This window comes from Euprymna scolopes, chromosome 27, assembly GCF_053919585.1.
Source record: "Euprymna scolopes isolate OS-2025 chromosome 27, ASM5391958v1, whole genome shotgun sequence".
Lineage (NCBI taxonomy): Eukaryota > Metazoa > Mollusca > Cephalopoda > Sepiida > Sepiolidae > Euprymna > Euprymna scolopes.
The window spans coordinates 84789021-84813641 of NC_136508.1; the positions used below are offsets into that span (position 1 = coordinate 84789021).

At 32.4% G+C, this 24621-nt stretch overlaps 1 protein-coding gene across 1 annotated transcript in view; it reads right to left on the minus strand.

Annotated features, from left to right (window-relative positions):
* The window catches only part of LOC145248955 (uncharacterized), a 129061-nt gene that overhangs the window by 3770 nt on the left and 100670 nt on the right, over positions 1-24621 (minus strand). The window contains exon 2 of the mRNA XM_080110758.1: positions 4437-4489. The gene's annotated coding sequence lies outside the window, so the exon portion shown is untranslated. The remainder of the gene's footprint in view (positions 1-4436; positions 4490-24621) is intronic.

Genomic DNA, 24621 nt, shown 5'->3' on the forward strand with positions numbered 1-24621 from the left:
AATAAATGTTTAATAAATGTTGTAATTAATATAGCAACTGTTCATAATGAAAAATAGGAACTACCTAAAATCTGTTTAATGATATGACCTTTAATAGGATGACATTCGAAAATGTTAAATAAAAGATTTGGTTGGTTGGTTGTTTTTGTTATACGGCATATCAACCCTTCTCAGGTTATTTAATGCCGAATCCAAAGATTTTGAAGAAAGATGTTTTAATAGAATATTTGTTGTTTCCAAGTCAGTTTCTATTTAACCATAGTTGGGACCCTAACAGATACTACCATTCCGGGTCAGAGTGGACCTGGGAGCAATGGTAATTAAAGGGTGGCTCCACACTTCCCAAAGCCCGCAAGCTGGGGCCTCACCATTGGATATAGTTTAAGGTCATATCCAGGACGGTTAAATAAAAGAAAGTATTAGATTGTGTAAAAATGGGAGCAAAAAATGAAAACATACTAATAATAATCACAATCGTTAAATTGCTATATAAATTGTAGGTATTTTTTTTTTTTTTTTTACTTTTGTTGATTTTTTTTTTGTAAGTATAACGTTTGTTTTTACCGAAATATTATTGTAAATAAGATTTGGAAAGTTCAATATTATTATGCTATTGTCTCGCCATCGAATTATTAAGTACACCAAAATGTTATCAAACTATATCTATGAATGTTGTTAAGCTTGTGTTGTTTTAATCCGTATTTATAAAATTAGTATTTCATTCCTTTAATGCATAAGAATTTGTAAAGAATTTTAAAATTATTCTACAGTTTTAATAAATTAAAAATTCCTTTCATAGTGTAACAAAGCAATTTGTTTGTTTCTCAGCTGTTAACAAAATATCAAAATAGCTGATTTGTTTATAGAGAATCAAAATTCGTTGTGGTGGATTAAAACACACATACACACATTGAAACACACATAGATGCACACACATACGCACGCACACACACGCACAAACATATATTACAAAGGAGTCATCACTTATCAAGTCTTGGAGGCCACTTGAGGATAAGGAATAATGCGTGCAAAGTGGTTAGTGGGGCAGCGTAGTGATCGGTAGTGGAAGCAATAAAGGAAGAATTTGATTATTTAAGAAGACAGTTCAACAAGAATTTGTTTATATTGGACTTAAAGACGATCATGTTATAATCATCTGGAAAGCAAGCCAACGGTACAAAGTTTCACAAGCGGGCAGATCTAGGAAAGCTATTTTGTTAATGGAATTTGCGTTTAGATTTAGGCACAGGTAGAGAGTGAGAGAAATCGTTGATAGTAATCGTAGCTACACGAGTGTTTGTTGTGAATATTCTGCAGTGGGACTATAGATTGAAGCTCGGTCGAGCATTTGCCATGAAATAATGCTAGGGCAAAGACAGACTCGCAAAGTCTCTTCTGTGAGAAAGACGTTGCAAAGAAAATGACGTCATTTAGGTTTTAAAGGCAATACTGAATCCTGTCAATAAAAAAGGAGGAATTAGCATAAATCATTTCACTGTTATATATATATATATATATATATATATATATATATATATATATATATATATATATATATGTGTGTGTGTGTGTGTGTGTGTGTGTGTGTGTGTGTGTGCGTGTGTGTCTTAACTTGCTTCAGTTTGTATCTAGCTATTTATACTCAGCATTACTTCTTTTTCTTTTCTATTAATTGCATTTTATTGATTACATTGTGATGCTTTCTATTAATTGCTTTTATATACACATCAATGCTTCAAATAATGATACCATTTTTTCTTATTATTTTTTATTTTAAATAAGAGTTTTCAAATGTCGTTTCATTTTACGTTATTGCGTTTTGATTTTTATATATTTTCGAGTGATAGTAAAAATAACAATTCAATATTTAAATATCAAAGTTACGTCGACGCGAGTAACACAGATTGGTTTGCTTCCGCGCTTTATAGTTACACCATTTCTAGTTATTGTGAGATACAATTTATCTTTAATTTTATGTTAAGAGAACAAAACTTTGTTTTAAAATTCTTCCGAACCATGCATTAGCTTAAACCATTCTTTCCAGATTTTCTTCCACTTTTCATTTTGTTAGCATTATATATATATATATATATATATATATATATATATATATATTGTGAACTTGTATTATAATTGTATTAATATAATAACTAAATTTCAACTTTGCTTAACATCAGCAATGGTGTCCAACGGTGACGGTCCTCACTGTTGTATTATTATTCGTGTTATGAACGGTCTATTTCCCGCCAAAAGAAGTCCGAACAACGTTGCAATGGCGACAAACAGATAATTTAAATCTAAGCTGGCAAATACTCCTCAATTTGCAACGATCTCAACGTCGAAGAAAAAGGAAAACAATTTAATTTATCCGCTAGCACCTGGGGCTCACATCGCCTGTCTGCTAGTTTGGTCTTTCTGCGTGTCCTGTCTAGCTTCCACGGAGTATTTGATTTACAGCTGATTGCAAACAAAACAAAATAAAAAAAGAAAGAGAAAGACGAAGCTGCATTTCTGATAAAGATGAAAACATCCGACGCCTTAATAATAACTTTGGAGCTTCTTGACATAATGTTAGTAGAAAAAGTTCAATAAGATTCTCATTTTATGTTATGTAAACTTATTGTGAATATAAATATTTTCCAAGTTTTTAGTTGGTGCAAACAACTAATTATTTTAGATTTTAATATGTTCTCATCTTTCGGAAACGAGTTCGTAAATACCATTTTGCCTTATATGATCGTAACGTGAATGAAGCTGGAACTATAGTTTCCAGATTAATCTTGAAAAAAATCAATAATGATACAAGCCACTACCTGTTCATACGTGTTTTATGAACTTAAAAAAAAAATAAGATCATCTGATAATTCGTGATTGATCTGATTTTGCTAAGGTAAAAAAAAACGAATTTACTATTTTAAAAATCAATTTTTCAAAAATCAATTTATAACTAAAACAGTACAAATGTGACAATTGTATGTATTTGATGAATATTTAATTTACAATTTATTTTACTGCAAGAAGGCAGAGTATATTTATTGCTTTTTAAAGATAATTCAATTGCAACAATTTTAAATAAATTATTAAAGAAAAAGTACTATTTGTATTCATTAAAAATATTTAGCTGATAATTACCATTATTTTTTTCTGAAAAAAAAGTAATTTCTTTTTCATATCTTTGAACTGGACACATTTATTATTCGAAAAAGATCATCATCATCATCATCATCATCATCATTATTATTACTACTACTACTACTACCATTAAATTATAAAGATTGATGTAGAAAGCGCCATGGAAATAGTCTGAATAACAATAATACGACTGTACCTTCGTTTGTGTGTATATTATCACCTTCAGCATCCATTAAAATATAACATCTTTACATCATCCAAAGAATAAGTACTAATTTTAAAATGAACTGTTTCAAAGTGAAATATTACACTATAAATCGAACTTTGTCGTCGTCGCCTTAAAATAAACACGTTTTTTTTATTTAAACAATATGTAGTTGGCAATTATTTTTCCGATAAAAAGGAGACTATTTATTTCGAAGATATTCAAATTCTTGCAATGAATAAACTCTTTTTTTTTTTGTATTTATTTAAAAATATTTAGTTTACAATTATTTTTACTCGTTGAAGGAAAAAAAACAACCGAGGTATTTTATGGGATTCTGCTAGTCATGATTACACGTGCCGTGAGTTATCTTCTCTTGTTTATTATTCCGGAAAATACATGAAAGTTAAATAATAACTTCACTTAATAAGAACAACCAGAAAGAGGAAAGGAAAGGACGACGAAGAAAAATGCGAAGGAAAAAGTATAAGTTAAAAAGAATATAAAAAAGAATAAGAAAACATCGAGAATGAACAAGAAATAAACGAATAGAAGATGAAACAGAAGAGAAACAGAAGAAAAATATGAAGAAAAAAAGAAAAAAGAAAAAAAGAGAAGAGGAACAAGAAGAGTAAGAAGATGAAATAGAAGAAAAAGTGCAACAAAAAGCAAACAAAAAGAACAAAAGTCGAACAAGATGCAATAAAAGAAGAACGACAAGAAAAATAAAAATCTGACAAATATGAAAAAAAAAAGAAAACAAAAAGAAAAGGAAGAAAAACGAAATAAAAACAACAAGATGTTGAATTATAAAAATGAATAAAAAAACAAGAAATTAAAAAAGAAAGTACTAGATGATGAAATAGAAGAAAACTACGACACTGAAGGAGAAGAAAAAATAAGAAAGAAAAAATAATGTAAAAGGAAAACAGATAAACAGAAAGCGAGAAAGTAAAATATGAAATAGAGGAAGGCCACGAAAAAGATGAAAAAAGGATGAAAAATAGAAAGATATATAAAAAAAAAAACGTACATGAAAAAGAAAAATCAAGAACAGAAAATAAAAAAGAAAACGAGGAAACAACACGAAACCACTTACTTCTTTACAAACGAACTTCAATCAACGACAAAATATGATCGCAGCATTTTTTCCTAAAATAAAAAAAAAGAAAAAGAAGCTAAAAAATATCAGTCAAAATGAACAAAAGTAGAGAGAAGTTAATAATCAAACATTTAAAGAAGAATTTTCTCCTGGTGTTGTTTCTTGACTCAACAAAATAATGTGTTTTATTTACACATTATTTTGTTGAGTCAAGAAACAACTTTTAGTGGATAGAAATATCGCAAATCAAGAAAAGAATATCACGTTTTGGTGGGAGGTTTATATGAGCGTGTATATACGGTATCAACTTAACGTTGAATTGTACGTGTGTTTATACGTGTTAAAGTTTTACGCATTATTTGAATTTGTTACTTGCATTTTTTATTTTTATTTTGTTCAAATCTGAAATAAATCACAGCATCACACAACTTTGAACTACATACGAGTGTTGTTCCAAGAACAACGCCTCCTATTTTTTATTACACCAGAGAGGATTGCAAATAGCATTGTTATGATGACTGAACTTATGCATCTATAACATGAACATTTAATCTCTCTGGTGTAGATATTAACAGCGTGGAAGTCTAAGAAATAACCTTTATTATGGACGTGCGTCAGAAGCAGATATATGCCAATGAATTATGGACATGCGTCAGAAGCAGATATATGCCAATGAATTATGGACATGCGTCAGAAGCAGATATATGCCAATGAATTATGGACGTGCGTCAGAAGCAGATATATGCCAATGAATTATGGACGTGCGTCAGAAGCAGATATATGCCAATGAATTCCTCCATGCAGGAAAAACTGAACTGATTGATATTCATCAATGCCTGTTGAACATTTACGATATGTCGATTTCACGGTAGCGATAGAGATGTAAGTGACAAAGCACGCTCCGGGCGGCCATGCACAATCACCACCTAAGAAAACACTGTGTGCCTCAACCAACCCACGGCGGATAATGGATACAGTTGAATATGAACAGTTAGTGCTTTTGAAACGATATTGTAATCTTTAGGATACAACAAAATGTGTGCTAATTTGGTTCCATGAATTCTCACGCAAGATCAGAGACGGGATCTCTGTCAGGACTTGTTGAATCAATACGAAGTCGAAGGTGGCAGATTCTTAGACCGCATCATCATTGGTGACGACATGTGATGTGATTGTGAGCCGGAGTCCAAATACTAATCAACGGAATGTCACCACTCACCCTCCCCAGCAAAGAAGTTCAAGACGTAGACATCTGCTGACAAAATGAAGTGGAGAAATTGGTAGAGATCGGCTAGGCATATGCTGACGACATCGGGATAGAATTTTAGAATTAGTAAGTGTGCAATGTTGGTGATGAAAAGCGGAGTAAAGGTGCATTTGAATGGAATTGTGTTGCCAAATAGAGAAATTATGAAAGAAATAGAAGAATCAGGATATAAGAATTGGGGGGGGGTGTTGGGGAGTGCAGGCATCATGAACATGGAGGATGAAAGAGAAAGTCAAAAACGAGTATCTTATAAGGCTGAAGTTATACGGATGAAATTATATAAGAGAACAAGAAATGTGAGGGTTTAAGACTTTGTCAATGACTACCAAATCCGGACGATTATGTTTCAATTGCTTCATTGTCATGACACTTTTGTCCCACTGCCATCCTCACTTGTTTTCACTTCATCGGGTACCTCTTCAGACCACTTCCCAGCACACACCCCAAACTTCTTACAAACCTCCCAGTGTACCTTGTCCAATGCGATCGTTCATTCTGCGATACTCCCTCTCTCTCTTTCTATCTTTCTCTCTCTCTCTCTCTCTCTCTCTCTCTCTCTCTCTCTCTCTCTCTCTCTCTCTCTGAGCCAATCGAGTACGATCTGCTACAAGGTGTTAAAGAATTGGCAAGTTGTAGACTTTTCAATGCCATGGGAGAAGAATGTGATAAAGAAGGAGAACGAAAAGTGTGGCAATTATGCTCCGTCAGTCTTGGAGTGAAGACACAGGGTACTAACACCAGAATTAACCAAGTAATCCTGGTGCTAGTATCAAGTGGTCAGGAAAGACATTTGAAAAAACTGCGAATCCCCGATTAATTGGGCAGCCTTCAGTCCTCTTCTACTGTAGGTACCACTAATATACTTGAGAAACCCCTTGATTTTTGGAGACGGGATGGAGCAAATATCCTCTGAGAATGAATTCCACCTCTTTTCAGAGAGACATTATTAAACGAAGTCAGGATCATCATCATCATCATCATCATCATCATCATCATCATCATCATCAGCATCATCATCATCATCAGCATCATCAGCATCATCATCTGTACTCATTAGGAGTTCTCACATAAGTCATCACCAGAGATTGCTTACTGACAACAACCAGTGGTGTTCCACGGAGTCTGGGTGATAAGTCTTTTCACATTCCCAGTACTCTCCACCTCTTTCGATAACCATTATAAACAAATTTGCGTTCTCGCAAGAGTCGCTTGCCATTGCCTTCTCGCTGGTAATGACCATTGAATTTGAATTGTAGTAAGCCTTCCCGAGGCTTCAGTCCTCTTCGCACCCATCAAGTGAATATTTGGTAAATGCTTTTCATTCTTGGTCTTTTGATCCTACTTAACACTTCGACTATTTAGTGTTGTGCCAGTCGATGTTGATTCTACAGTTTGTTTTTTTTGGGGGGGGAGGAAGTAGTCAATTTACAATTTTTTGATTCCAGTTTTCTTTTTGCCATCTTTTGGTTTTACTTCTGGGGCGGAGGGGAAAGGGAAAATTGGCAATTTTCACTTTTAGTGTTCCAGTTCTACTGGTTGCGTCTTTTTGTTTCACTTTTGCTGCAATTTTTAGATGTTTGGTTAACGTTTGTCGCTCATGTGGATTAGTTTCCGCACTTGAGGGTTGTCATTAAGATTTCAGCATCACCGTCAAGTAGCATAGCCTTAGTCTTCCTGTCGATTCATATTTCCCTAATCTTTTTTTTTTTTTCAAATTCTTTGGAACGGTTCATATTATCCCTACAATTATTAGTATTATATTAGTTTTCTTTCAGATTCCATGTTCCTTTCAGTTCTCTGGTAAGTTCCGCACATTTGTTTCGTTTTTCTGTCTCATTGATTTTCACCATGTGTTCGCTAGGACGGAAAAATCTACAACTAGGCAATTTCTTCCCTTTCTGTTAATTATTATGACGTCTGGTCTTCTTGCTTGGCTGAGTTTATCTGTTTATATGTGGTTTTCATTCCTGTACTGTCTTCGGTTTGTGTTTGAATCATTCGCATATTTAAGGTGTAGTCGCCTTCAGAGTAACCAATGGATCGCCTTCCTCATGCAGTCGTGCCTCTCTTATATTCTTTTTTGGCTAGTTTGCCGCACTCACCTATTATGTGGTTTATTATTTCATCTCTTTGTCCACAGACTATTATTTATTTATTTTATAAGCTGAGACTTTCGATATCTAAACATAGTTTTTTCCGAGCAAAACTTGTTTTTTCCTTGTCCTCAGTTTGTTGCTATTAATTATTCTCCGTCAGTTTGGAAGATATGACGGAACAGTCGTAGTAATAATAACATGAATAATGATGATGATGATGATGATGATGATGATGATGATGATGATGATGATGATGATGATGATGATGAATAAGAGAGGAGCAGAAGTAGGAAGAGGAGTATAACCAACGTCGACAACGTTGGTTATACAGAAACAAGAACAAATGATGAATAGTATAAAATAAAAGTAATAAAAAATAAATAAATAAAAAGGAGATAAATGAAAAAAAAAAACCCACATAAAACAAAACAAGAAAGGAAACGAAAGTAACCGATGTTCTCTGTTATCGCCTTTTGTCATCTTCGCTTTTTTTGCACGTTTTTACACCAACATTAGTCCTAATTGGTTGAATGGAAAAGATGTCTGTGTAAGTTCGTTTCGAATAATCGTGGAGTCAAAGTCTATTCAGATAAGAGAGCCATCTCAGCGAGATGGGGTCGCGGGGATTAGGTATGAGACCTCATCTCGGCGTCAGGCGCAAAGGTGGGATATCTTGATCGCAGGTGGCGATGCTCTATTAAACGTACACATCTTGTGGCTGAGATGCTGTCCAAGCGTTCGTAGAACTATAATAATCAAAATAGCCAAAGCAGATCTGCTCAGAGACTCTATGGAATACTTTCTGCAGCGCTCTGGAGGCCTGCCTATATTTCATGTATTTTTGGTCCATAAAATAAGTATGTTTTATGTATTTTTGGTTTGCAACAATCAGTCGTCTTTAACAGCAACGCCATATTTAAAAAAAAATGTTACTTTGCATATGATTTAATCGGATTTAAATCTTAAATCAGTACTATGTTAAATGTGAAAATTTGGATTACTTATCTATATTTGATTTTATTAAAAAATATATGTCTCGACAATAAATTTGAAATAAAATAATACAACCCAGATCTTATGACGCTATTAATATGTCGCATTATTCTTTCAAACAGTCGAGAATCTTCAAGAAAAATAAAGATTGTATTTTCTTATTCATCTTCGCATCTTTTACTGTGTCGTTTCGGTCTGAGCGTAAGATGTCATTAGAGTGTTTAAGAAATATGAATTAACCGCTCTTAGTCAATTAAATAACTAATAAAACTTTGAACGTGTTATGGTTAACTGTAACTAAATGCTAAAAATTTCATTAAAATTCGCTAACACATTAGTTTGTTTATTACGAGTTCTAATCAATTGAACATATAAAGTAATTGTAAGTTTTTAAAAGTTGGAACTAAATAATATTTAGGCTGGCGTATCAAAATTTGATTTTGACTAGTCAATCTTCATTTGGTATTGTTGGGTCATGTTATTTGCAGTATAATAATGTACTTCGCTAAAAGTAAAAAAAATCGTGTAGTTTTGCCTGGGAAACTGGTAATATGGAAACATTTTTTTAATTGACAAATAAAATTAAAAAAAATAAAATAAAACATGTATTCGTTTTTTAAATAAAATAAATATTTTCGAATTGAAATCATTTATTAATAAATGCTGAAATTTTAATTATATTCGGATAATTCTTTGAATTTTGTGGATTTTTTTCTAACCAGAGATTATTCACATTTTAGTTGTAACAACTTACTTTCACTTTCATTGCGCAACCTATATCAATTTCAATTTTTTTTAGAGGAAAGTGGTGATTATCAGACAAATTTTTCTCTGATGAGGACCCGTGAAATACCTTTTTATGAATACATTTGTTTTTGTATCTTTTGAAGTATTCAGACGACTGTTCTCATCCGGGATGTTATTCTCACAACGTTTCGGTCGATGTAATTGTCGACCTTCTTCAGGTACGTCTCGTCGAACTTGAGAATACTTATGGTGAATTTTAAAATCCGTGCGGAGTTTTAGAGTCCACAAGAACTTGCAGCAGCAGATGATGATGATGATGAGGATGATGAGGATAATAATAATAATAATAATAATAATAATAATGATAATAATAATAATAATAATAATAATCAGTTCTAAGTGACGATTTTCTAGAGATTAAAGTTTCAATCCTCAATGCGGGCGATACTAATAGTACAATAATAATACCAATATTACAATAATACTATTAGTACAATAATGCTATTAGTACAATAATAATACTAATAGTAAAATAATAATACTAATATTACAATAATAATACTATTAGTACAATAATACTATTAGTACAATAATAATACTATTAGCACAATAATACTATTAGTACAATAATACTATTAGTACAATAATAATACTATTAGCACAATAATACTATTAGTACAATAATACTATTAGTACAATAATGCTATTAGTCCAATAATAATACTACCGATAAAAAAATAACACTAATAGTACAATAATAATACTAATAATACAATAATAATAATAATAATAATAATAATAGTACAATAATGATACTAATTGTACAATAATAATAATAATAATAATAATAATAATACTAATTATAATACTAATAATACAACAATAATACTAACAGTACAATAATAATACTCATAATACAATAATAATAATACTAATAGTACAGTAATAATACTAATTGTATAATAATACCCATAATGCAATAATAACACTAATAGTACAATAATAAAACTAATAGTGCAATAATAAAACTAATAGTAAAATAAAAATACTAATAGTACAATAAAAATACTAATAGTACAATAATAATACTAATAGTACAATAATAAAACTAATAGTGCAATAATAAAACGTATAATACAATAACAATACTAATAGTTCAATTGCGAATTACTTAAGACTTCTATTCAACCATGGCTAGCGAAATACGAGTAAGCTACTCACTTGGATTAAATAAAATGTTTCGTTCGAAATTCGTAAGATTTCTAAATGTGACATAAAAAATTTTCCGAGTTCAGTGAAACTCATCTGAAGACATATTGTGAAAATAACACCCAAGGTAAGAAGAGTAGTCTGGACAATCGAAATAATCTGAATTATCAATCAATTGACTGAAACAAACGAAATGTTTTCGTTATTGTAATCAAGCCGCAAGTATTTAAATAAGTGTTTATGGACACAATTTAAAATGAAAAAATCTAGTCAATATTTTTGTCATTTTAAATATGGTTTATATATAAAAAATATATTTCTATTATCACGTAATACTGTTACCATTGTTACATATTGCGTTAGTTTTTTTTAATGATGTTTGTTCTTGTAACAATTTCTTGGTAAAAAAAAGAAAGTAGAAGCAGGAACTAGAGGAGGAGGACTAAGAAGATATAAAGATTAAACGGGGGAGGGAGGGGGGGGAGAAAAAGGGAAGAGGAAGGGAAGAAAAGTCAGAATTTTTATAGTTTGTATTATTAATATAATAACATTATTAAAATAATATTCATAGCTGATACTTTAAAAATAGAGATTCGCAGTGGGTAATCAAAAAACAAATATAACAATTAAATAATTTAACAGTTTAATTTAATAATTAATTTAATAATTAATTTAATAATTTATCAAGCAAGAATATATCAAAGTATAAATTATGAAATTATCATAATTCGACAAATTTCCATTGTTTCTTTGAAATGAAGTAGATTTTAATGCACTGCTTTCGAATGCTACATATTTATACAGGTCCAGTGTGAAAACTATATTATAATACTGTATTTTACAAAGCTGAATAAAATTCGCAGTGTGTGTGAGAGAGCGTGTCAAAGGGTTTGTGAAATTGCGTGTGAGTGTATGTGTGTGCGTGTGTGAGGTGGAAAATAATATAGCAGGGAAAAGAAAGAACTATTTTGTAAGTTAAAATATCCATGGAGTTTAATAATAATTATTGCTGAGGTGATGTTGAGCGAAATGCGACTTGCTGACAATTAAAGGTTATGAAAGGCTATCTGGTGACCGATGAAGAAAGCAGACAGATTGACAGGCCAGACTGAAAAATGAGACGCAATCCTCCGTAGGGAATGTCACTGGAGCCGAAAGAATACAAGACCTGTCAGAATCAAAGTAGAGAACTCCTGAGACTCGCGAGACTGAGAATTCTTTAGTTGCCGTTAAAGAACTAAAAAGCCCCTAGCCGGAAAATAATAGCTGGGAATGTCACCGTCTGATGACAATAAGCTTTATCGTTATAGAACAATAGATATACAGATTATGATATTTAAACTAACGTATTCTGTTGAAACTCTACGATTACTTCCTTCATATACATCTTCATGAATTACTACCACTAATTATATCTATCTATATATCTATAAAAGTGAAAGTGTCTGTCTGTCTGTCTGTCTGTCTGTGTACATTTCCCTACACAATAACTCTGTAAATTTTCAGTCTACAGACTCGGAATTTGATATACAGAGTATTGAGATTTGGAAAATCTTTGTAATTCATTTTTGGCCAGGAATTTGGCTGTTAAGGGGTCAAAGTTCAACGATTTGGCATTTGAGAACTCTACCAAACTTCCCCATTAATTTGGTGTCGAAACACTTGAAATTTTAGATATAGATTCCTTGGACATGGATCTAACTTAATAACTTGATTTGATCCCCAAGCAATAAATGTTAAGGGGTCATAATAGGGTCAAAGTTAAAAAAAATTAATCTCTGCGGTCTCTACCAAATTGCTCAGACAATTTCTGGTCTAAACATTTGAAATTTTACATAAAGGGTATTCAGAGATAAGGCAAGATTTTTAATCGGTTTGGGTCGAAAATTTAAGCTACCAATATATAAATGTATGTACGTATGTTTGCATGTCTGCCTAAAACTTTCGACAAAGGCAACGGATTTTCACAAGATCAGTATCGTTTTGAAATCCGACCTTTCAGACGACAAATGCCGAAAAATTGGCTAAAAATATTAATTTCTACACCGTCAACTGAGCACTTTTCTACAGGGAGGGGTCGCTTTTTTCATCGATATTTTCGAAAGTCATCCCCTCTTTTCGATTGTCCAGCCTTAATTTAAACCTACGTCACTTCCGATTGGGCAGTGGTCGTAACAGCAAAGACGTCACGCTTTTTCCCATTCTTTTATTCCTTCATGGTACGGGTGCCTTCCTACTACCACTTTTTGTTTTTGCTTAAAACACTTCCAAGCACTCGGGCAACGCCGGGCACCCATGCTAGTATATCTATAAAAGTGAAAATGTGTGTGTGTGTGTGTGTGTGTGTGTGTGTGTGTGTCCGTATGTGTACATTTTCCTACGAAACTACTCTGTCAGTTTTCGATCTACAGACTCGAGATTTGATATAAGGGGTATTGACATTTGGAAAAATCTTTTTAATCGGTTTTCGGACAGAAATTTGGCTTGCAAAGGGTCAAAGTTCAACGATTTGACCTTTGAGATCTCTACTAAACTCCTCCGCCAATTTTGGGTGTAAACACTTATAATTTTAGATGTAGGTTACTTGCACATGGATCAAACTTTTTAATTTGATTTGAGTCCCAAAAATAAATGTTAAGGGATCAAAATTGGGGTAAAATTAAACAAAATTTGACCTCTGCTGTCTCTACCAAATTACTCAGCCAGTGTTTGGTCTAAACATTTGAAATTGTACATAAAGATATGCAGCAAGCTTTTTAATCCGTTTTTGGGGGAAAATTTGGCTGCCAAAGATCAAAGTTAAAAAAGTTGATCTTTGCAGACTCTGTCAAACTCATACGCCAACGCTAAACACTTGAAATTTTAGATGTAGGTTACCTGGGTACGAGCCAAATTTATATATATATATATATATATATATATATATATATATATATATATATATATATATATACACACATAAAGTTATGAACAGTACATCGGACCCGATCAAAGCCGGGCTGAACTGCTAGTTTTTAATAAAAAAAATATATCCACGTAAGTCTTATTAAAGATTTTTAATAAAAATATTAATTATTTAATAATATTAAGAAAAGAATTGTCTTTTTCTTCCGTAAAAATAACTGTCATTATCACTGGAGGTTTTTACATAAATACAGCGAGTATGTTTCTTTAGTTAGTTTTACCTCTTGCTCGAACCACTAAAATCCGTTTACGTATTTTACTTTAAACCTTCTATACGTATTAATTATTGGTTTAGTAATTGTGAAATAATTTAAACGTTTAAATGTTCATTGTTATTCATATATTTAATAAATAATAATAAACATGCTCGCATCAATGTACGTAGTACGTACGTTGAGATGTGAAGTCGTTTTTTTTGTATGTTTTTTTAGCAGGATGATTAGTAGATTCCATACTGAACTAAAGTACTAAACTAATTAAATATTAAAATCGATGAATTTGACAAAAAATTAAAGAATTAGTGTTTGAAAACACGTACCAATAAGTGGCTTAAATATCTGACGAAAATGTTTATAAGCAGCTTTTGTTTATGAAGCTATACACGTCAATAGGATAAAATATTAATGGACTTTATAATAAATTTTATAGTTTTTAATAATCTAATTACTTTAAAACAACAAATAGTATATTTCTTCTGGCCGTAAAAATAATTATCAGATTAACACACACATAATTAAAAATTATAATGAGGATAAAAATGTATTAAAATAACATTATAATTAAAATTCGAAAGTTATGTCAACTGAAAGCGCCTACAATCAATGTGACAGCTGTGAAGATTAAAAATAACTTCTGAAGATAAAGGAATTGGTGAGACGAATAAAATGGAACATATTTTTCCATCAAATAAAGAAGGTACTGACACAAAAGAAAACTACGGTTTCAAAAATGTTAAAGCCGTTACTGTCATTATTCAGCTAGAACAGTTCGAGATCATCCACAGAATGTAGTTAAAAATCGTATTTCACAAAAACAAGAACCCATTTCAAAGGAAACTGGGAGGGGGTCGTTTAAAAGATATATAAAAAAAATCTAACACTATTCTAGATAAGTTGGAACTGAATAGCAACTTTTATAAACTCAGGAAACAAGAATACAAAAACCTAATTGACTAACACTTTATAATTGAGGAATACCAAAACAAAACCAAAACAAAGAAATAACACTAATTTATTTAATTAATAACACAGAAAGTGAAATAAATTACATCTAATTTAGAGAGTAAAGGAAAACAAACAACGTTTTAGTTACGAACTAAAACCAGACTGCAATGTCAAGATTTTCATTAGACTAACAAACCCAACCCAACTAGTAATTAAAAGGATAAACCAAAAGAATATGATTTTAACGTATATATGGCTCATAGAATAATGTTAATAAAAGCAGAGGCGCATTCATTCAGTTCAACTTTGTGGACTACTAATCCATCTACCAAAAAAATTATTTTTGAACAAGCAATATAATTTGCTATGAATTTCACGAATATTTCTGAGAATAAAAGTGTACAATTACAATAGAAAGTCTTAAGGGAAAGAAATCAAGACTGTAAATTGAAATTTACAAGGAAATTTATTGTTCGACAGAATACTAAAAAAATATTAAGAAATCCTTAATTCGCGGAGTTTCAAAGAATGATTTCTTCCCTTCAGAGTAAAAGAAGATATTAGCGAATTACTAGTATAGTAACGCTAAGAATTTGCTGGCTATGGCATTAGATGAAACAACATTATATGATAGTTATAAAATGCAAAACAAAAGATTTTAATATGCTAATATCGGTTAAAACGTGAAAATAGGGAAACACACCGAATAGCTTGAAGGGATATAGAACTCCGCTTGCAGTTGCCGGAATGTGCATTTTTTTTTTTACATTCTCGGCGAGTTGTTGCTTAATCATCTTTAATAGTAACAGTAAACAATGGCATAAGAATAAATAAAATGAGTTATACTTCGGCATATTAATTACAATATGGAGAGGTAAGTTCATCCTTACGTTGTCAGGCGGAAGTATGCAGTCCCACAACGAACTTATGTTGTTGTTGTTCTTCTTCTTAATGTTATTATTATTATTATTAGTTGTGGTAGTAGTAGTAGTAGTAGTAGTAGTAGTAGTAGAAGGAGTAGTATTACTAGGAGGAGGAGGAAGAGTAGGAGGAGTATTAGTAGTAATACAATTTCTGACCCTCATGACACACTTGCCATCTCATTATTGCTTAAATTCAAATTTGGCTTCATCATATCTAAATATTTTTGAATTTATGTGTTTATTGCTTTAATATCAGCAGTAATAGTTGTATCAGTATGAGTTCAATATTAGTCAGTATTAGTATTGCAGTTGTCAACCTCCATTGACATATCAGTTTCTCAAAGGTGCTTCATGCCAACTTTAGTGCAATTCTATTGGAGATTGAAAATGTATGTCATTTTAGTAGTCGTAGAGCTGACTCTTTTACGGACAACCGAGACAATTGTCATCCTAAAACTACTTCATTTTAAACTTGGTTTTATTCTGTTAAATAGTTGTAGAGTCTGCAACTGAACAAACGCCACAATATTCAAATTTATTACGTCGTATATTTATTAATTGTGGACTATTATGCTCATCTTTTTTTAGTTGGCTCAAGTTTAGTTAGTTTTTTTTATTGTTTACATGGTGTGTCTTACACGTGTTTCGTTTAGTTTCAACAGCTCAAAAAGATGCGGATAATAGTCCGCAATAAATAAATTAATAAATAATACTCATCTCAATAATGAATTCCAATTAAATAATATTTATTACGTCATATTTGCAATGATTCAAAGGCTAAATATTTAGCATTATTTAATATTAGTACTATATATTATCGTATTATTATGAAATAGAACAGATTGAAGAAACATTTGATGCAATTCTGTCGAGTAGCTTCGGAGGCTATAAGGCACTAATATGCAAAGAGACGTACTTATTCATCTATAATATTGATATATGCAAGAGGAAGTTATGTTGAAAGTCTTAATTATGATATCTTTGGTCCTATAGATATCAAAGTTTAGTGAACACTTGATAATTAACACAAGGAAAATGCCGATAACAGATATGAGTGGCCTCTGGATCATAAAAAATGCGAAACTTAAAGATAACAGAATGGCTACACATGCGACGAAAGATTATTGAATCTATTTTTACTTAGGAAAAAGCGTGAATCCATCTCTCCCTAAGAGCGAAATAGGACACTACACTAAACTCGTAAAATATCCTCAATGATGTGATCATTAGGAATTTCTTTTGTAACATAAAACTCCTTTCTAAATCAGATGATGCTCAGCAAATATAAACTTGTCTTGTCGTAGCTTATAGTATTAAAACAGAATAAAGAGACGTGAGAGTCCATCATATATATATATATATATATATATATATATATATATATATATATATATATATATATATATATATATATATATATGGAGAGAGAGAGAGAGAAAGGGAAAGAGAGAGACTGTAAGGAAACAGATCTTAAGAAAACTTAAGGATAAGCAATGTCTGCAGAATTATAACTAAAGAAGTAGACTAGCGTCTATGCAATCTTCGCGACACCCGCTCGAAAACTCTACATTTTCATAATGTATTTGCCCAAATTCAGCGATTAATAGTTCTTAATTCCTTTAATTTCTGTGGCAATTGTTTGGTAGCCCTGCGGTAGAAGCTTAGCAAATTTAGTGAAAGATGCCTCCGTGGCTGGGTTTGAATCTCATGTCCGACAGGAATTGTTACTTTTACACTGATGATTGCGGAAGCATGAAACACTAATGTGTGTAGGTGTAAAAAATAATAATTATTTTATTATATATATATTGTATCACAAAAGTAAGTACACTGCTCACATTTCCTCAAAAGTATATCTCTTCATGGGACAACACTGAAAAATGATTTTTTGACACAATGAAAAGTAGTCTATCTGCAGCATATATAACAGAGTAAATTTATTTTCCCCTCAAAATAACTCAAATTATAGCCATTAAAAGCTAAATCCCTGGCAACAAAAGTGAGTACACCCCTTACGAAAAGTTGTCAATATTAACATACAGCATGTCAACTGTAAATATTTTGTGTGGCCACCATCATTATCCAAAACTGCCTTTACTCTCCTTGGCATGGAGTTTACCAGAGCTTCGCATGTAGCCACTGGAATGCTCTTCCACTCTTCAATTAAGACGTTGCAGAGCTGGCGGATATTTGAGACTTTGCGCACCTTCACCTTCTGTTTGAGGATGCCCCAAAGATGTTCTATTGGGTTCAAGTCTTCAACTATTTCTTATAATTAACTTATATATATATATATATATATTGATTTTGTCTACCACAATAAAAACACTGTTTTCCGAAACGATCGTACAAATAATTGATTTTGTTGTTGTTCCTTCTTATGAAACGGATTTTTAATTTAATTATAATTTGATTTTTAAATTATCAATCACATTACTAAATATATATATATATATATATATATATATATACACTCACACTCACACACACACACACACACACACACACACACACACACACACACATATATATATATATATATATATATATATATATATATATATATATATATATATATATATTCAGACAAGTATCGCTGAATAGCACGGAGTGTCCTTGCTTAATGAGCTTTTATTGTAAGTTTACAATTTTTCGAGTCGCCGTCCTTATTCCCCGGTTGAATCTGTGCAAGAAAGTTTCTTAGTCGTCTTAGTCCATCTGTTTTTGGTTTGTTTGTGTATTTGTTTTTTTTATTCAAGTACTTTAGATTGATTTTCAACAGTCGTCTTTAGGCAGTTTTGGTTATTGTTCGTTTTGAATCTGGATACTTTTATATGCTTCAGTAAAAATTATAGTTGAATTTATTTTGCTAGTGAGGCGTCTCCTGTGTAAAAAATATACATTTTTTACGCGTAAAGAAATAAAAATAATAAACAATAAAATAATTAAAAGTCAAAGTATATACAAAAATATTTCTTTCAGAAGATTTTATATAATTTCTATGAAAATAAACTTTTATTTTTAACACTTCATTAAAGTTTCCTTTCCGTTTAACTACATTTCATTTTTTTTACATAGGGTAGTACTTTCGGTCTGTTAAACTCCATATGTAAGCGTTCAACCTGATTCTCATAAGATAGCCACATATTTCTAACGTGTTTTTCTTACGATTACATGTATAAATAATAAACATATTTTATTTAAAACCATAACTTATTTATTACATTTCATAACAAATATAAGACCATTTTTATCACCTAAAAACAATTTTAATCGCATTTTATTCTCTGCTACAATTCTATATAATTAACCCCGTTTTTACTTTTATTTGCTCAAACAGAACACATTACTATTTAGATGTTACTGTGAATAAGGGTCATATTTATAGGGCGAATCTTAAGTTAGAAGTTGGAAAGGAAAATGAAACCGGGAACAAGGAGGGGATTCGCGTATAAATATAGAAACCTAAACACACACGTATATATATATATATATATATATATATATATATATATATATATATATATATATACACGCACACATTTCCGCGTATATACATGTAACCCCCACACACGTATATTCATATATATATATATATATATATATATATATATATATATATATACACGCATTTCTGCGTATATACATGTAACTCCCCCACACGTATATTCATATACATATGTACACGTTTCTGCGTTTGGAAAATATATATGGCAATCAAGCTACACAGAATTGCCCGCTCTTCATTCTTGTGAAAATTCTGTGTAACTTAATTTCCACGTATACTTTCAAAACTTACTACCTAGCTTTACTTACGTATCGAGCACTGTCGAAGCAAACATATATATATATATATATATAAATACATAAAATTATAATAATAACAATATATATATATATATATATATATATATATATATATATATATATATATATATATATATAGGTATGTCACTAATAAAGGCGGAATTTTCGACTGTCATAGCAAATAATAACAGTAAAAACTAGGAAAATAAAATTGAGTAGAAAGCCCCCAGCTAATGAGAGTATCCAGTTCACTAAGAAATGGTACTTCGACAATCAAGAAAGAATAATCGTCCTTCAACAAGGAACAGATAGACACTACACCTTTACTTGAGCCGAAGGCCAATGATTTTGCAGTATAAGTCATCTAGTTTGTCTTGGATTAGAAGCAAGTGGACCCAAAAGATGTTTATGAAATAAAAGAACACCTTAGGTCATCCATATTAAATTAAGTTCAACGTTAATCTAATTGCGAAATTGCAAAGATCAACGTCATATGTAAAATGGCGACGAACGAACGACGTTGCTCATCATCGCTTCACCCGTGTTAAATCAAATTAAAGAGTCCGAGAAGATTAAATCGTTAATAATGGTTATTAGCCTTGGAGTAGGTGTCGGTGGGTCACCTTGAAATGAATGAGTTTCGCTTAGAAACCCTTTTCTCGAATTTTCTTTAACCATTTAGCACTTCTACATTATTTGGAGTCAAACTGGTGACCTAATTTTTACTTGGTACTGCCATAATGTTTCAGTCTCTATAAGCTAAGACTTTCCTCAGAGGTCAATTGTAATCAATGAAGTTTATAAATATTAGTTTGCCTAGAAAATAATTCCTTCTTCAATATTTGACACTTATTTACACATCAATCTCCCTGGAGAAAGTAGAGAATACTACGTAAGCCATAGCTACAGACAAAGCTATGTACTTGTTCATATCAATCCATGCTGGATGACGTCACAAAATTCACTGCGCATAGTGAATGACGACACATAAGATGAATGAGGTAAATAATTAAAAATGAGCAAGAAAAAAAGAGACTAGATGGAAGAATAGTACAGGACAGTGAGAAGGGGGCGAAAGAGGGAAAGACAAAGAGTAGAGAAAAGATAGGAAAGAAAGAGAAAGAAAGAAAAAGTGAAGGGGGTATTGACAGGGAGAAAGAGCGGCAAAGAAAGAGAGAGAGAGAACAAAAGATTGAGAGAAAGATAGTGAGAGAGGGAGAAATATAACAAATAGTGATTCATCGGGTCACAAATCATCTAGTGTTTAACTAAAAGTGTTTATCATTGCACCATTCCTTCCTCTTTTCCAGTTAGTTCTAATACGAGACGATGTTCCATTACGTCTCATTATAGCAACCTAGAACTTGTCCTATTGAGAAATGGCAACAGTTGTTTTTCGATCCTTCCACAGGTAGTTGCAATCCACCACCGCGTTAATCTGACTTCATTTACATGAATCATCGTTACATTCAGCGTTTTTCAATTACTGTAGCAAGAGACACTGTAAAAATAAACAACAGATAAGACAATAAAATGAAAATGGGAAGAGAAACAGCTGCACGAACAATTCATAAGGATGACAAAAGATTAGACTAACGAAAACACTTGGACATAGCTACGAAAAGAAAAGCTAAACAAAGAAACTGAATTTCTATTAACAACCGCTCAAATAACGCGATTAGAATCAACCACATCAAAGCAAGGATCAACAAAACACGCACACACAGAGACGCACGCACACACACACACATACACATATATATATATATATGTATGTATGTGTGTATGCTATTTCAGTCGAAAGAAAAATCTTTCCTGCTCAATGGCCATGTAAGACTGACAGCTTAGTCTCTTTGTAATGCCACAGCTGGGCCACATAGCCTTACTCGAATTCTAATTGGAAAATGTCATTGTACCTAATTTTGAACCTTACCTCAGCATTTACAATACAAATCTTCTCGTTATCTAAATATTATACAAAAGAAGTGATCGATAATGTTTTCACACTGATTCAGACGAGAAACAGGCAAATCATAACGTTAGCCCTCGTCAGGTATACAGGAGTCGTTCAAAATTCTAAGGTGTTGGATATCTTCACAAACTTTCATGGAAAAATAGTTTATTCCGTGCATCAATGTACAAACCTTCAGCACAAGAAAGTGTTTTTTCTTCTACCTTCGGGCTTTAATAAACACACCGTATTACTGGCGGACAACTTAGGAAATGTTGGTGCTAATAGATGAGAGCGAGGCTAACAACGGTGCCAAATTTAATGATGAAAGTTCGAAGCTTCAGAAAGAAAAGACATGAGGTATTAAGCAGCTCGCACCTCCCTTCTTGGGGCATCTGTGATATTCGACGCTTCGCTAAGTTTCACTTTATTCACGGACTAGAAAATCCCGTTAACAAACAAGTCACCCTAGCAAGCGCAAACGAACTGAAATCCCCGATGTGACCCTCCAGCTACATTTACAGCTTGACTCTCACAACTATTTACAGGCTGACCCTGACAAGTATTACGTGTCGATAACAAATGCAAACACAAAGCAAATTCAATTAATCCGCTCAAGTGATTTTCCAAGACAGACAGACGCCATTTTGTTTCTTTTATCATTATTATGTTATCAACAAGGAAGCTTTAAAACTTATATAATCTTTACGTAATTATAAAAAAGAGTTAATACAACAAATAACTGTTTTCCTTGGAACAATTTATTAGATATTTTTTAACAAACTCTAAAATCTATGGAAGACAGATTTTCATAACTACAAATGGATCGAATAATCTAAAATTTGTTTTCCATATCTTCTGAATACAAGTCTCCATTTATTTACCCCCCCACACACACACCAGACCAAAGTTAGATACACAGCCAAGATTTTTATGTAGGGATATCAAGCTTTACAAAAGGAGATACCCTTCATGAGACAAATTAAAAATGCCCCAATCAATAAGTATCTTTCATTTCCCAACCGAGGACAGCACAGATACTACACCTTGATTTTAGCCCGCAACCAAAGAATAACAATAATAATAATAATAATAATAATAAGAAGAAGAAGAAGAAGAAGAAGAAGAAGAAGAAGAAGAAACGATTACCCACATAGTAAGCGAATGCAGCAAAAAGGAATACAAGGACAGGCACGACCAAGTGGGAAGAGCAGTACACTGAGAATTATGCAAACTACTGCATTTCGAACGCACAGACAAATGGTACAAACATAAGCCGGCAACAGTACTTGAAAACGAGAATCACAAAATCCTATGGGACATAGATATACAAACGGATAAACCCATCCAAGCAAGAAAACTGGATATTGTAATAACTACCAAGAAAGAAAAGTCCTGTCAGATCGTAGACTTTGCTATTCCAGCTGACCACTGGGTGAATATCAAAGAAAAGGAGAAACTGAGCAAATATACAGAACTAGCCAGAAAGCTGAAAGGGATATGGATGATGAAGAAAATAAAGATGATACCTATAATAGTAGGAACACTTGAAACAACCCCGAACATCTTTGAAAGAAGAATGGGAGAAATTGAAATCAGAGGAATGGCTGGAAAGATACAGCGAATAATAATAATAATGAAAACAGCTGAAATATTAAGGAAAACCTTTGAATGCAAAGGCCAATGATGAAGCGTTACATGGAAACAAGAACATTGAGGCTGAATATCTAAAAGTCGGCTATGCCATCTCCCCATTGCCTCATCATAGACCTCCCCTCCAAAGAGCGATGCCAAATAGCCGAGAAGGGTCACGGAGGATGGAAAAACCAAGGAGAGAGCGCCGACCAGACTTCTGCTGGCGAGTACGAAAAGAACTGGGAACTTGGGGGGGGGTCTTATTGCCACTCAAATACCAGTGAAGACCAATGGCTTCTGCCAGCGAGAAATCAATGGAACGCAGCTGTTGCGATAATGCAAATTTATTTGCAAATGTTATCGGAAGAGGTGGAGAGTACTGGAAACCTGAGGAGACTTGTTGTCACTCAGCTTCCAGGGAAGCCACAGGTTGGCTTCAAGGAGAAATCTTTAATAACCTGTGTGAAAGCTCCTTGTGAGGTAATAATACAAGTAGTGCATGTTTCTCTCTCACGACGGGAAGATGTGACACGATGTCGGGACATTGGGATTTGAAGAGGCATCGTAGAGGAAGAGCACTCTGATCTGCAAATATGCCTGGGCAGTCCAGTCAACATTCTGCAGTAGCGGCGCCCCCGACGGTTTGCAATAAGCTAACTATGTCTCAAAAGGTGAGAAGGCAAAGCCTGAGAGAGTTGATTTTCTAAAACTGCACAGGACTGTACAGGCAATACACCTCACCAACATAGAAAAATTATTTCAACAATAGTCTAGACATTTGTGACTTTGGTGCCGAAAATGACAATCACTATAAGCATAGCATTATAAAATGTAGATGTGAATAAGTGGCAACAAAGCTGATGTGTGTGAATAAATTTCATATTAAAAGACAAAAAGTGAGTGTCAAGAAGAAGCCAGCATAAGAAGTAACAAAGAGTAAAACTGTGAAACCAAACAATTTAAAAATGAAAATCGATTAATTAATTTAAAATACTTAATTACAAAGAAAAATATAATTTGGTAATATAAACTCGGCATGGACTCCCAGCTCTTAGCTTTTTATTATGAATTTAAAAAAGTAAACCCAATATTCTTTAGGCAATTTAAATGTCGACATTCCGTAATTTTATTGCAAGTCCAATATTTTGAAACAACATTCGTACATCGAAGTACCTTTGAAAAATTAACTCTGGAACAAAAGCAGTCTCTATCTAAGGTGTGTTTTAATGTGGCCAAAATCCAACTTTTCAAGAAATAATCGACAAAAATGTCTCAGTCTAGAATAATTTCTCCTTTATTGACTGAAGATAGAAAATATGAAGTATAGTATCAGAACAGATACTACATTTTGCTCCTAGTCAAAAATGGCATATGAATGACACTATGACGAAGACGGCTGAGAGTTGTTCGATAATTAGTGGAATTTC